At 40.4% G+C, this 15,193-nt stretch overlaps 1 pseudogene; it reads left to right on the top strand.

Annotated features, from left to right (window-relative positions):
• Positions 1 to 6,338: 6,338 nt before the first annotated feature.
• Positions 6,339 to 7,224, top strand: LOC132515950 (N-alpha-acetyltransferase 50-like; annotated as a pseudogene).
• The last annotated feature ends 7,969 nt before the right edge of the window (positions 7,225 to 15,193 follow it).

The following is a 15,193-nucleotide window of genomic DNA, read 5'->3' as shown; positions in this document are numbered from 1 at the left end:
GGAAGGAATCATTAACAGAATAACTGAGACAGAAGACCAGAAAAGTGACCTGGAAGATAAAATAGTGGAAATAACTACCACAGAGCAAAATAAAGAAAAAAAAATGAAAAGAATTGGGGACAGTCTCAGAGATTTCTGAGACCACATTAAACGCAACAACATTCAAATTATAGGGGTCTCAGAAGAGGAAGAGAAAAAGAAAGAACTGAGAAAATATTTCAAAGGATTATGCTTGAAAACTTCCCTAATATGGGAAAGGAAATAGTCAATCAAATCCAGGAAGCATAGAGAGTCAAATACATGAAAATTCCAAGAAGAAACACACCAAGACACATATTTACCAAACTATCAAAAATTAAACAAACAAAAAAAATATTAAAAGCAGCAAGGAAAAAATAACAAGCAAGGGAATCCCCATAGATTAACAGCTGATCTTTCAACAGGAACTCTGCAAGCCAGAAGGGACTGGCAGGACATATTTAAAGTGATGAAAGGGAAAAACCTACAACCAAGATTTCTCTACTCAGCAAAGATCTCATTCAGATTCGACAGAGACAATAAGGGCTTTACAGACAAGCAAAAGCTAAGAGAATTCATCACCACCAAACCAGCTCTACAACAAATGCTAAAGGAACATCTCTAGGCAGGAAACACAAGAGACAGAAAAGACCTACAATAACAAACCCAAAACAATTAAGAAAATGGGAATAGGAATATATATATCAATAATTATCTTAAATGTAAATTGATTAAACACTCCAACCAAAAGACATAGACTGGCTGAATGGATACAAAAACAAATCCCATATATATGCTGTCTACAAGAGACACACTTCAGACCTAGGGACACATACAGACTGAAAGTGAGGGGAAGGAAAAAGTTATTCCTTGCAAATGGAAATCAAAAGAAAGCTGGAGTAGCAATTCTCATATTAGACAAAATAGACTTTAAAATAAAGACTATTACAAGAGACAAAGAAGAACACTACATAATGATCAAGGGATCAATCCAAGAAGAAGATATAACAATTGTAATTATTGATGCACCCAACATAGGAGCACTTCAATACATAAGGTAAATGCTAACAGCCATTAAGGGGAAATAGACAGTAACACAATCAGAGTAGGGCAATTTAGCACCCCACTTTCACCAATGGAGAGATCAACCAAAATGAAAATAAATAACGAAACACAAGTTTTAAATGGTACATTAAACATGATGGACTTAATTGCTATTTATAGGCCATTCCATCCAAAAACAACAGAATACACTTTTTTCTTAAGTGTTCATGGAACATTCTTCAGGATAGACCATAACTTGGGTCACAAATCAAGCCTTGGTAAATTTAAGAAAATTGAAATTGTATCAAGTATCTTTTCCAACAACAATGCTGTAAGACTAGATATCAGTTACAAGAAAAAAAACGTAAAATATACAAACACATGGAGGCTAAACAATACACTACTAAATAACCAAGAGATCACTGAAGAAATCAAAGAGGAAATCAAAAAATGCCTAGAAACAAATGACAATGAAAACACGATCACCCAAAACCTATGAGATGTAGCGAAAGTAGTTCTAAGAGGGAAGTTTATAGCTATACAATCCTACCTCAAGGAACAAGAAACAGCTCAAATAAACAATCTAACGTTGCATCTAAAGGAACTAGAGAAAGCAGAACAAACAAAACCCAAAATTAGCAGTAGGAAAGAAATCACAAAGATCAGAACAGAAATAAATGAAATAGAAACAAAGAAAGTAATAGCAAATATCAATAAAACTAAAAGCTGGTTCTTTGAGAAGATAAACAAAATTGATAAACCATTAGCCAGACTCATCATAAAAAAAGAGAGAAGACTGAAATCAACAGAATTACAAACAAATAAAGAGAAGGAACAACCGACACTGAAGAACTACAAAAGATCATGAAAGATCACTGAATGTAATATATGCCAATAAAATGGAAAACCTGGAAGAAATGGACAAATTCTTAGAAAAGCACAAACTTCTGAGACTGAAACAGGAAGAAATAGAAAATATAAACAGACCAATCACAAGCACTGAAATTGAAACTGTGATTAAATATCTTCCAACAAACGAAAGCCCAGAACCAGGTGGATTCACAGGAGAATTGTATGAAACTTTTAGAGAAGAGCTAACACCTATCCTTCTCAAACTCTTCCAAAATATAGCAGAGGCAGGAACACTCCCAAACTCATTCTATGAGGCCACCATCACCCTGATTCCAAAATCAGACAAAGATGTCACAAAAAAAAGACAACTACAGGCCAATATCACTGATGAACAAACATGCAAAAATCCTCAACCAAATACTAGCAAAAAGAATCCAAGAGCCCATTAAAAGGATCATACACCATGATCAAGTGGGGTTTATCCCAGGAATGCAAGGATTCTTCAATACACGCAAATCAATCAATGTGAGAAACCATAGTAACAAATTGAAGGAGAAAAACCATATGATCATCTCAATAGATGCAGAAAAAGCTTTTCACAAAATTCAACACCAATTTATGATAAAAACCCTGCAGAAAGTAGGCATAGAGGGAACTTTCCTCAACATAATAAACGCCATATATGACAAACCCACAGACAGCATCATTCTCAATGGTGCAAAACTGAAACCATTTCCACTAAGATCAAGAACAAGACAAGGTTGCCCACTCTCACCACTCTTATTCAACAGAGTTTTGGAAGTTTTAGCCATAGCAATCAGAGAAGAAAAAGAAATAAAAGGAATCCAAATCAGAAAAGAAGAAGTAAAACTGTCACTGTTTGCAGATGACATGATAGTATACATAGAGAATCCTAAAGATGCTACCAGAAAACTACTAGAGCTAATCAATGAATTTGGTAAAGTAGCAGGATACAAAATTAATGCACAGAAATCTCTGGCATTCCTATACACTAATGCTGAAAAATCTGAAAGAGAAATTAAGGAAACACTCCCATTTACCATTGCAACAAAAAGAATAAAATATCTAGGAATAAACCTACCTAAGGAGACAAAAGACCTGTATGCAGAAAACTATAAAACACTGATGAAAGAAATTAATGATGATACAAACAGATGGAGAGATATACCATGTTCTTGGATTGGAAGAATCAACATTGTGAAAATGACTCTACTACCCAAAGCAATCTATAGATTCAATGCAATCCCTATCAAACAACAAATGGCATTTTTTACAGAACTAACACAAAAAATTGCACAATTTGTGTGTAACACAAAAGACCCCGAATAGCTAAAGCAATCTTGAGAAAGAAAAATGGAGCTGGAGGAATCAGGCTCCCTGACTTCAGACTATACTACAAAGCTACAGTAATCAAGACAGTATGGTACTGGCACAAAAACAGAGATATAGATCAATGGAACAGGATAGAAACCCCAGAGATAAACCCACGCACATATGGTCACCTTACCTTTGATAAAGGAGGCAAGAATATACAGTGGAGAAAAGATAGCCTCTTCAATAAGTGGTGCTGGGAAAACTGGACAAGTACATGTAAAAGTATGAAATTAGAACACTCCCTAACACTGTACAAAAAAATAAGTTCAAAATGAATTAAGACCTAAATGTATAAGTTCAAAATGAATTAAGACCTAAATGTAAGGCCAGACACTATAAAACTCTTAGTGGAAAACATAGGCAGAACACTCTATGACATAAATCACAGCAAGATCCTTTTTGACCCACCTCCTCGAGAAATGGAAATAAAAACACAATTAAACAAATGGGACCTAATGAAACTTCAAAGCTTTTGCACAGCAAAGGAAACCATAAACAAGACCAAAAGACAACCCTCAGAATGGGAGAAAATATTTGCAAATGAAGCAACCGACAAAGGATTAATCTCCAAAATTTACAAGCAGCTCATGCAGCTCAATAACAAAAAAACAAACAACCCAATCCAAAAATGGGCAGAAGACCTAAATAGACATTTCTCCAAAGAAGATATGCAGATTTCCAGCAAACACATGAAAGGATGCTCAACGTCACTAATCATTAGAGAAATGCAAATCAAAACTATAATGAGGTATCACCTCACACCAGTCAGAATGGCCATCATCAAAAAATCTACAGACAATAAATGCTGGAGAGGGTGTGGAGAAAAGGGAACCCTCTTGCATTGTTGGTGGAAATGTAAATTGATACAGCTACTATGGAAAACAGTATGGAGGTTCCTTAAAAAACTAAAAATAGAACTACCATACAGCCCAGCAATCGCACTACTGGGCATATACCTTGAGAAAACCATAATTCAAAAAGAGTCATATACCACAATGTTCATGGAAGCTCTATTTACAATAGCCAGGAGATGGAACCATCCTAAGTGTCCATCGACGGATGAATGGATAAAGAAGATGTGGCACATATATACAATGGAATATTACTCAGCCATAAAGGGAAATGAAATTGAGTTATTTGTAGTGAGGTGGATGGACCTAAAGTCTGTCATACAGAGTGAAGTCAGAAGGAGAAAAACAAATACCATATGCTAACATATATATATGGAATCTAATTTTTTTAAAAAATGGTTCTGAACAACCTAGGAGCAGGACAGGAATAAAGATGCAGACATAGAGAATGGACTTGAGGACACAGGGAGTGGGAAGGGTAAGCTGGGACGAAGTGAGAGAGTAGCATGGACTTACATATACTACCAAACGTAAAATAGATAGCTAGTGGGAAGCAGCCGCATAACACAGGGAGATCAGCTCCATGCTTTGTGACCACCTAGAGGGTTGGGATAGGAAGGGCGGTAAGGAGACACAAGAGGGAGAATATATGGAGATATATGTATAAGTATAGCTGATTCATTTTGTTATACAGCAGCAACTAACACAACAATGTAAACAATTATATTCCAATAAAGATGTTTAAAAAAAAAAAAGATGACACAATCTGCAAAGTTGATAAAGGATGGATGACAGAGCAAGCATGAAAGGCCCTGTTACGGTTATTACGGGTAAAGATGATAGATGGCAGCAGTGGAGACAGAAGAGGATGCATCTGAGAAGTGCCTGGTAGGAAATTTTAACAGGTGGATTCTATGTATGGAGTAAAGGAGAGAAAAAAAATAGAGAAACACTCCCATGTTTCAGGCTTGGTGGATGGTGGAGCCTTACAGAGAGATAAAAACTAATAGATAATTGGATATTTAAGTCTGGAGCTCAGAGATGTTTCGGCCAGAAATACACATTTGAGAGTCATCATCACGTAGAAGGTAATGTGGGAATAAAGTTGTGGGAATAGCTGCGATCACCCAAGGAGAAGAGAAGCAGCCCCACAGAGCAGGGGACACTGCAGGGTCTCAAGGTTGGCAGTGGAGGAGAGGAGCTGGTCAGCCAGCTGATCAGGAGCATCCAGGGAAGGAAGGCGAGGTCTGGAGAGACTGGAGGAGAGAGGAGCCCAAGAAAGCAAGGAGAATCAGTTGGGTCAAACAACACTAATAGGTCAGGGGACACAGAGGTCGCTGGTGCCTTGACAAGAGTAGTCTGGGTGATGGCACAGAAGCCAGAATAGAATAGGGGAGGGGACTGAGGAACAAAGGGTGGTTCGGAGTCAGGGATGGTCTTACTGGACTGTTTTTCAAGATGTTTGGCTGTGAACATGAACAGAGAAATGAGGTGATAGGTGGAGGGAAACAAGGAGCCAAGGAAACTTTTGATGTTTCTTTTTTCTTAGGATAAAGGACACTAAGAAATGATCCAGTGGAGAAGGGAAGATTGAAGATAGAAAAGGAAGGAGAAACTGAGGACTGGAGGACTTAAAAAGCAGGCCTGGCAGCCGCACTGTTTTAAGTCTCAGTTCACATGCTAATTCTTCAGAAAGGTCATTCATGGCCTCCCAAGCACATACACACATGTACCCTCATCATCACCATCACCATCATCATCATCATTCTCTTTTCTATGTATTGAGTTCATTTTCTTCTTAGCTCTTGTCTGAAATAATATTATTTTTTGCATGTTTATTATCTGACTTTTCCCACTAGAATATGAGCTCCAAGAGTGCATGAATTTCTCCATCTTCTTCACGATTCTATCCCTACCATCAGAGCAGTGGCTGGTCCACAGCGTGTATTAATAAGCGTGTGTGAATGGAAGGACCCGCGTGGAGGGACAGTTCTTTAGGAGGAGGAGGGGCACCTGCTCAGCTTTGACCGGAGGGAGGATGAGGAAGACAGGCGCAAAGGCAGGCAGGCTGGTTGCTTTGGTGGAGGGGAGACAAGGAAGCTCTCAGCTGAAGGCTTCTATTTTCTTAAGCGCAAGTTGAGGTCCAAAGTCCTGGGCTGGGGGTAGGGGCAGGGAGTGTAGGAGTTGAGGAGAGAGAACGGATGAAAGACTCATCCAGCACAGCGTGGCGGCGGGTCTGGCTGGCGACTGCTGCGGCGGCGGGCTGGAGGCGAGTGCCCCGTGTGCACGTGTGGAGAAGCGGCGGCAGCAGCGCGGCGGCGGGAAGCACCCCCGCCCCCTCTGGAGACGCAGGGCCGCGCTAGGCTCTCGCGGCCTCCGTCACCCGCTCAGCTCCCTGCCCTAAGCGAGGAAGCCGGTTTGCGGGGTGGAGCTGCCCGAGCTGAGGGCGCGGAGAGCTCAGGGCGGCGACGACAACGGCGTTGCTATCGGTGGTAACAACGGCCTCAGCAGGCGGGGAAGATGAAAGGGAGCCGGATCGAGCTGAGAGACGTGACACCACATGATATTAAACAGTTGAAGAGATTAAACCAGGTCATCTTTCCAGTCAGCTCCAATGACAAGTTCTATAAGAATGCGCTGGAGGTTGGCGAGCTAGCAAAACTTGCCTATTTCAATGGTATTGCAGTAGGTGCAGTATGCTGTAGGGTGGATCATTAACAGAATCAGAAGGGACTTTACATCGTGACACTAGGATGTCTGGCACCATACTGAAGGCTAGGAATAGGAACTAAAATGTTAAATCATGTCTTAAACATCTGTGAAAAAGATGGCACTTTGGACAACATCTATCTACATGTCCAGATCAGCAATGAGTCTGCAATTGACTTCTACAGAAAGTTTGGCTTTGAGATTATTGAGACAAAGAAGAACTACTGTAAGAGGATAGAGCCCGCTGATGCTCACGTGCTGCAGAAAAACCTCAAAGTCCCTTCTGGCCAGAACACAGATGTGCAAAATACAGACAACTGAACAAATTACAGATGAACTTTCTTGCACTTGCTTGTCACCAAATAAAAGAGAGGCCCATTGATTTCCCCCCCTCCTTTCTTTTAAAGCTTTCCCCCTTCCTTGTTCTTGTGTTTCCTCCTTTCAAAACTTCCTTCCCTTTCCTCTAAAAATTTTAAACTTTTAAGGACTTATTAATCATGTTTGGATTGTTTTAGTTTTCTTATTTTTGTGAGGTGGTTTGATTGTAGGAAGGAGAAGGTATAGATCTGTTTAGTTTCACAGTTAAGATATATGGTCCCAAAAAACTTGAGTGTCAATTTCAATTTTTTTTTAGTGTCCTGCTTTCACATTGAAGGGCAGGGTCTACAAAATATTGTATATTTCAAAGGACAAGAAGCAGCAGCAGCAATATCTTGTTCTCCAACTCATAGACAAGTTTAGTGTTTTTGTGGTACTTTGGGGATTTCAAGATTTTGTGGATACTAATCCCTGTACATTGCCTTCACTCCACCTTTTGTCCTTCTGAGTATTATCTCTAGAGTTAGACCATTGTTATCCTTGTAAGAAATACTAAGCTTATTTTGTTCTGTTAAGCAGCTATTTCTTCCTTCCTCGCTGGTGGCTGACAGTGGGTGGGACTGTCTGAGTAGGTAGTATTATACTTTGGTCTCAGCATTTGAGTTAAACTGCTTTTCACTAATGAGTGGGCTGGTTGTTAGCAGGTTTATTTTTCCTGCTGTTGACTGTTAGAAGTGGCATTAACTTTTAGAGTGTGGACTGGTGAGATTACATTTTTTTAATATCCCAGCTAGAGATATGGCCTTTAACTGACCTAAAGAGGTTTGTTGTGATTTGCTTTTTTTTCTCCTGTCCTTTTTCTCTGGTAAACCCACAATAGTTAGTCAAACCTTAAAAATGGAGTTGATGTCCTTATAGGTCAACGCCCCTAAATAAACCTGAAGCAGGTGTTGTCTCTTGGACATATTAAAAAATACCTAAAAGGAAGCTTAGATAGACTTGTGGCACAACAAATGCATTTAATGTCAGCTAATGCAGACTGTTAGAAGTGTGGCCACTGAGCATTTGATTTTAGAGGAAAGAATATCTAGACAGTATTTTTGAGAATGACATAGCTGTGCTATTGCTTATCCGTTGGAGAACATCCCAGATTTGCTTACATTCTGTGCCTGTGATATTGAGTTTAAGGATTTGGGGATGGGGAAATTATTAAACATATTGCTTCTATTCTTAGAAAAAGTAGAAGTCTAGAAGCGTTAATAACATAAATGTCACTGTGACCTCCTCTACTGACAGGACTGGTTTATTCCAGATCGTTTCCTGGCACATAGAGAGTGGCTTTGACGGGTTGATAACTTTTTGTAAGATAGAAGACATCTGAAATTTTCATGTTTTCCTCCATAATCCCATCTCCAATATTTAAAATATTCTACACTGCCAATACCAGTGGCCCAAGAAATGTTTTCATTAGACTTTAAAACAATGCACAGGGCTTGAATTTTCTGTCATTTGACTTTAAAAGGAAGGTTGATTCATAATATTTATCCTCTTATGTAAATTCTAGCATAAAAGTTCCATCTCTTCAAATATGATGAATGATAAAATTATTTTATACAATGTTTATGCACATTTTATAATCTTAAATTCTTATTTGAGAATGTAAAAATACAAGGTACAATAGACTTCAACAGTCTTAGTTGAGTGCCAAGAATAATATAGAAAAGGAAGAGAGCTGATAAATGAGTTTATAGGGTTATAATCTTAAGATAGTAAACATGTAGAAAGGCCATGCTGGTTTCTTGGGCATCCGTTTCTTAAGCAGTCCAAACCTAAGCTTAGAAGAAAAGTTTAGCATTAAGCACGTTTACCTTCATGGATAAGCTTCAGCTTGCTCTTGCCAAGAGAAGAGTTCTTGAGTTACAAAAAGCATAATTAGTTTGAAAATTCAGCCTTTTTGTAAACTTCACATATCAAAATAGATTTTGATATATAAATGAGTTTTGTGAGATGACACTGCCTGTATTTCTATAACCATTTCACCTGGACTATCTAATCAGTCCTATGAATGTATCCCTGAATGTGGTTAATGAAAACCGAATAGCTGCCTCATGACAATTAAGATATACATTATTTATGGAGGAAAAAATATTAAATTTTGAATTGAGTATGTAGGCTCCCTATCATTTTAGTGTTTCTTTTTCCACACTAGTCACTGACTTTAACCTAAATTGTAAGTGTTTGTAAAGGGTGAATTGTCCTACATCAAACTTACATGAAATAATTCCAGCCACTTATGGAGGAGGAGGATGTAGAAGAGGTAGAAGCTGGGCACTAGATCATGTGCCTATGAGTCAGTAAAGACTGAAATAATGTCCCATGTTCAGTTGGTTATTTTCATAAAAATTATTGTTAAGGTAAAACAATTCTATTAACTGGAAGATCACAGGATATATCCATCATATTTTTCAGGACAGATAGTTTTTTTCTGTGGGGCAAATAGGTAAAAATTATATTGTATGGTAATTGCATTTAGGTTCTAAAGAAAAGAATCTGCAGAGAAATCTATGCAATATATAATTTGTCCAGATTAGTTTTCATTTGGAGAAAGAAGTTCAGAAATATCCCCAAAGCAGTTTACTCATCAACTGAAAGTCCTCCAAAAATAGAACTATTGGGAAACCATGACATATGGAGTGGAAAAGGAAAGCTCCTTCAGTTTTTTGGAGGGAATAACTTTAAAAATACTTAAATAGCTGAGTTTACTTGGTGCAGTTAAGATTTAAACTTGTTGATTTTAACATTGCCGTTGCATCTGAAATAAACTTACATGATGTTCTGATAAAACAAAACAAAAAGACTCATCCAATAAGCAGTGACTGACAGCCCTAACTGTTCCAAACTAGACTGTGTGTATGGTCTTCCCTTTGCTGGGTTGGTCGTTTCACTGCTTGTCTTCCAGGCAAATGCCTTCACGTCTTAGCCCGAGTGGCACATCCTCTGTGGGACTGTCCTGACAGGGCTGCTTCTCCTGACAGCCTGAGCTCTGCTCACCCACTTTGTGTCCCCAGTTCACCTGTTCACACACATGCCATCCCTTGGAGGTAACCCCATTGGATGCAATGTATTTCTTGGTATGGTTGTCTCCCCCATCGGACTATGTGCCTCCAGAGAGCAGGGCCTGTTATGTTCTCCCCTGAATCCCAAAGGTCAACATGGAGCCCCACACAGTGGTACTAAATATAGGGCCTCTGGATTCGATTGGATTGATTTGCAATTCAGAGAAAACCCCAGACCAGAGCTCCCCTGGGACCTCAGAGGCCTCAATGAAGGATGTCTGGCTGCAGGTGTCAGGTGTGGGCAGGCTAGTGGGCAGAAGCAGGGCTGGGCAGCTTCTTCCCCAAACAAGGAACAAACCAACACTTAAGCCTAGGTTTCCATTTATAGGGCTTCCAGGGGTGGACTTGGCACTCGCATGAATGCTGCACCCCAGTTACAGAGGCAGCCCCGCCTGGGCCTTTAACACCACAGAGGCTGAAGCAGGTCCAAATGGCATCCATGCTTCAGGCCATGGTCAGATACCACGTGGGGCTGCACCATAGAGTCCAACTAGCCCAAACTCGCCTCTCTGCCTCCACTGTGTCCTCCTGGAAGAGGGAGTACCTCCCCCTCTTTACCCTCACAAACACAGGAGGTTTACACCCTGCACCCACACACACACACACACCCTCCACACCACACAACATAAATGTGCTCACACGTACATGCATACAAAATACACACACATACAGACACACACACACGGAGAGACTCCCCACTCCCTGAGCCAATGCAGATGACTCTGGGTGCTGGGACCATGTCTGTCCCCGGCCGTTTGCCTTCTGCCTGAAGCACAGGCCCTGTTGGCCACAGAGGCAGAAGAAAAGTGACAGTTCTGCCATCTGATAATGTACCTCTGCCACTCGTGTCCATAACAGGGTCCTTCGCCTGAGGCCTGAGTGGCCATAGATTTCATCTAGTGTTGGAGAAATATCCCCTCTGATGACTGAGCCCTGACTGTCAGAGACCTGCAGTTTGAAGACAGGACACAGCAAACCTCGGGGAGACCCCAGCCCTACCCTCTGGACCCTCCAGAGGGATTGGAGAGACATGGTCCTGGCCTTCAGGCCACCCCCAGTTTGAGGGGCAAGGAAAAGACCCTGGCCTCGGAAGACACCCACATGCTAATGTTCCTACAAAGTTTGAGAAGACCCATCTCACGCACCTTCATCTTCATCCTTTCTAAACTTTGGTCTTTAAGAAGATATGGTATAGAAAACTAAAAAACAAAACAAAAATACCCTGAATAACTTCCTTATCACATTTAAAGAGCCCTGTTCAAAATATGGTAAATGTTTTTCCATCCATATATTCAATACTCAACTGAGGCCTAGCCCAGACTGGGGTTGCAACATGGATTCTGACACTCCCAGTCCTTATATCACTGCAGTTTAATATATCTATCATTAACACCATCACCCACATTTTAAATCTGACCCAATTTTAAGTGTAAGAATTTTTGTGTCAGAGGTGGAGCAGTGGTCAGGAACCAGGGATGGTGCCAAGCTTCCCGGAATGTGAGCTGCCTGTGTTCACACACCCCTGGCAAAGCATTCATCAGGGCCACCACACTTCTGCTCTCTACCCTGGCCCTCAGCTCTCCAGACCCCAGGTGACACTCCTGAGACCACATCCTCTTGAGTGATGGCACCGCTCAGTGGAGCTGACTCACAGAATGAGTTTCCCCAAGTGAATTTGAAAGAAGAGGACAGCTGTGCAAGGTGTGTTTGACAGGCTCTGAGGAGGGGCCGGATGTGAGGCAGCAAGAAGGAGGACCAGCTGATAATTATCATTGCTCCTACTAGAATCTCCAGGTGACAAAGCCACCTTGGTGCCCACAGCCCCACATGTTGCTAAAGCCCAAAGTTGGTGGGTCTCATTGACTATTCCACCCACAGTCTCAAATAGTATAAAAGGATCACTCTATTTCAGCTTCATCTAAAATCAAATCGTCCATCTCTTCTGCCTGCCCTCTGGGTTCCAGCTCCGGGGTAGGTTGGTACAAGAGTTAGGGATATAAAGCCTGTTCAGCCCCTTTATCTGTGAAAGGAAGGGATTGTACCAGATGCCCTTTCAGGTCCCTTCTACCCTGGACATCCTGCGACTCTTAGCAGGAGTCAGGAGGGACCCTGGAGTGGGAAATCAGCCATACATATATGAAACAGTGGGGGAATCCAGCCAGAGCACCCAGGTCCCAAGAGCACAAGGTCCCAAGAGAGATGGGTCCAATCTCCAGCTCCACACTATAGATTAGTGGTACATCCCTGGTATAAAGAATGCTTGGCAGGACTTCCCTGTTAGTCCGGTGGTTAAGAATCCTCCTTCCAATGCAGAAGAGCCGGGTTCGATTCCTGCTCAGGGAACTAAGATCCCACATGTCCCAGGGCAACTAAGCCCGAGCCCACAAGACACAACTAGAGACCGCACATGCTGCAACGAAGATCCGGCGTGCCTCAACTAGGATCCGACGCAGACAAATAAATAAATTTTTTTAACATCTTTATTGGAGTATAATTGCTTTACAATGGTGTGTTAGTTTCTGCTTTATAAAAAAGTGATTCAGTTATACATATACATATGTTCCCATATCTCTTCCCTCTTGTGTCTCCCTCCCTCCAACCCTCCCTATCCCACCCCTCTAGGTGGTCAAAAACCACTGAGCTGACCTCCCTCTGCTATGCGGCTGCTTCCCACGAGCTATCTATTTTACGTTTGGTAGTGTATATATGTCCATGCCACTCTCTCACTTTGTCACAGCTTACCCTTCCCCTTCCCCATATCCTCAAGTCAATTCTCTACTAGGTCTGTGTCTTTATTCCCGTCTTACCCCTAGGTTCTTCATGACCATTTTTTTTTTGCTTAGATTCCATATATGTCTCTTACCATATGGTATTTGTTTTTCTTTCTGACTTACTTGACTCTGTATGACAGACTCTACATCCATCCACCTCACTACAAATAACTCAATTTCGTTTCTTTTTATGGCTGAGTAATATTCCATTGTATATATATATGCCAATCTTCTTTATCCATTCATCTGTTGATGGACACTTAGGTTGCTTCCATGTCCTGGCTATTGTAAATAGAGCTGCAATGAACATTTTGGTACATGACTCTTTTTGAATTATGGTTTTCTCAGGGTATATGCCCAGCAGTGGGATTGCTGGGTCGTATGGTAGTTCTATTTGTCATTTTTTAAGGAACCTCCATACTGTTCTCCATAGTGGCTGTATCAGTTTACATGCCCACCAACAGTGTAAGAGGGTTCCCTTTTTTCCAAACCCTCTCAAGTATTTATTGTTTGTAGATTTTTTTGATGATGGCCATTCTGACCGGTGTGAGATGATATCTCATTGTAGTTTTGATTTGCATTTCTCTAATGATTAATGATGTTGAGCATCCTTTCATGTGTTTCTTGGCAATCTGTATATCTTCTTCGGAGAAATGTCTATTTAGGTCTTCTGCCCATTTTTGGATTGGGTTGTTTGTTTTTTTGTAATTGAGATGCATGAGCTGCTTGTAAATTTTGGAAATTAATCCTTTGTCAGTTGCTTCATTTGCAAATATTTTCTCCCATTTTGAGGGTTGTCTTTTGGTCTTGTTTATGGTTTCCTTTGCTGTGCAAAAGCTTTGAAGTTTCATTAGGTCCCATTTGTTTATTTTTGTTTTTATTTCAATTTCTCTAGGAGGTGAGTCAAAAAGGATCTTGCTGTGATTTATGTCACAGAGTGTTCTGCCTACGGTTTCCTCTAAGAGTTTGACAGTTTCTGGCCTTACATTTAGGTCTTTAATCCATTTTGAGCTTATTTTTGTGTATGGTGTTAGGGAGTGTTCTAATCTCATACTTTTACATGTACCTGTCCAGTTTTCCCAGCACCACTTATGGAAGAGGCAGTCTTTACTCCACTGTATATTCTTGCCTCTTTTATAAAAGATAAGGTGACCATATGTGTGTGGGTTTATCTCTGGGCTTTCTATCCTGTTCCATTGATCTATGTTTCTGTTTTTCTGCCATTACCATACTGTCTTGATTACTGTAGCTCTGTAGTATAGTCAGAAGTCAGGGAGCCTGATTCCTCCAACTCCATTTTTCATTCTCAAGATTGCTTTGGCTATTTGGGGTCCTTTGTGTTTCCATACAAATTGTGAAATTTTTTGTTCTACTTCTGTGAAAAATGCCAGTGGTAGTTTGATAGAGATTGCATTGAATCTGTAGATTGCTTTGTGTAGTAGAGTCATTTTCACAATGTTGATTCTTCCAATCCAAGAACATGGTATATCTCTCCATCTATTTGTAGCATCTTTAATTTCTTTCATCGGTGTCTTATAGTTTTCTCCATACAGGCCTTTGTGTCCTTAGGTAGGTTTATTTCTAGATATTTTATTCTTTTTATTGCAATGGTAAAAGGGAGTGTTTTCTTAATTTCACTTTCAGATTTTTCCTTAGTGTAACGGATTGCCAGAGATTTCTGTGGATTAATTTTGTATCCTGCTACTTTACCAAATTCATTGAGTAGCTCTAGTAGTTTTCTGGTAGCATCTTTAGGATTCTCTATGTATACTATCATGTCATCTGCAAACAGTGACAGCTTTACTTCTTCTTTTCTGATTTGGATTCCTTTTATTTCTTTTTCTTCTCTGATTGCTATGGCTAAAACTTCCAAAACTCTGTTGAATGAGAGTGGTGAGAGTGGGCAACCTTGTCTTGTTCCTGATCTCCATGGAAATAGTTTCAGTTTTTCACCATTGAGGACGATGTTGGCTGTGGGTTTGTCATATATGGCCTTTAGTATGTTGATGAAAGTTCCCTCTATGCCTACTTTCTGTCAGGTTTTTATCATAAATGTGTGTTGAATTTTGTCAAAAGCTTTATCTGCATCTATTGAGATGATCATATGGTTTTTCTCATT

The sequence above is a fragment of the Lagenorhynchus albirostris genome, chromosome 2 (assembly GCF_949774975.1).
Source record: "Lagenorhynchus albirostris chromosome 2, mLagAlb1.1, whole genome shotgun sequence".
NCBI classification, from domain to species: domain Eukaryota; kingdom Metazoa; phylum Chordata; class Mammalia; order Artiodactyla; family Delphinidae; genus Lagenorhynchus; species Lagenorhynchus albirostris.
This window is presented reverse-complemented; position numbering and strand designations above follow the sequence as displayed.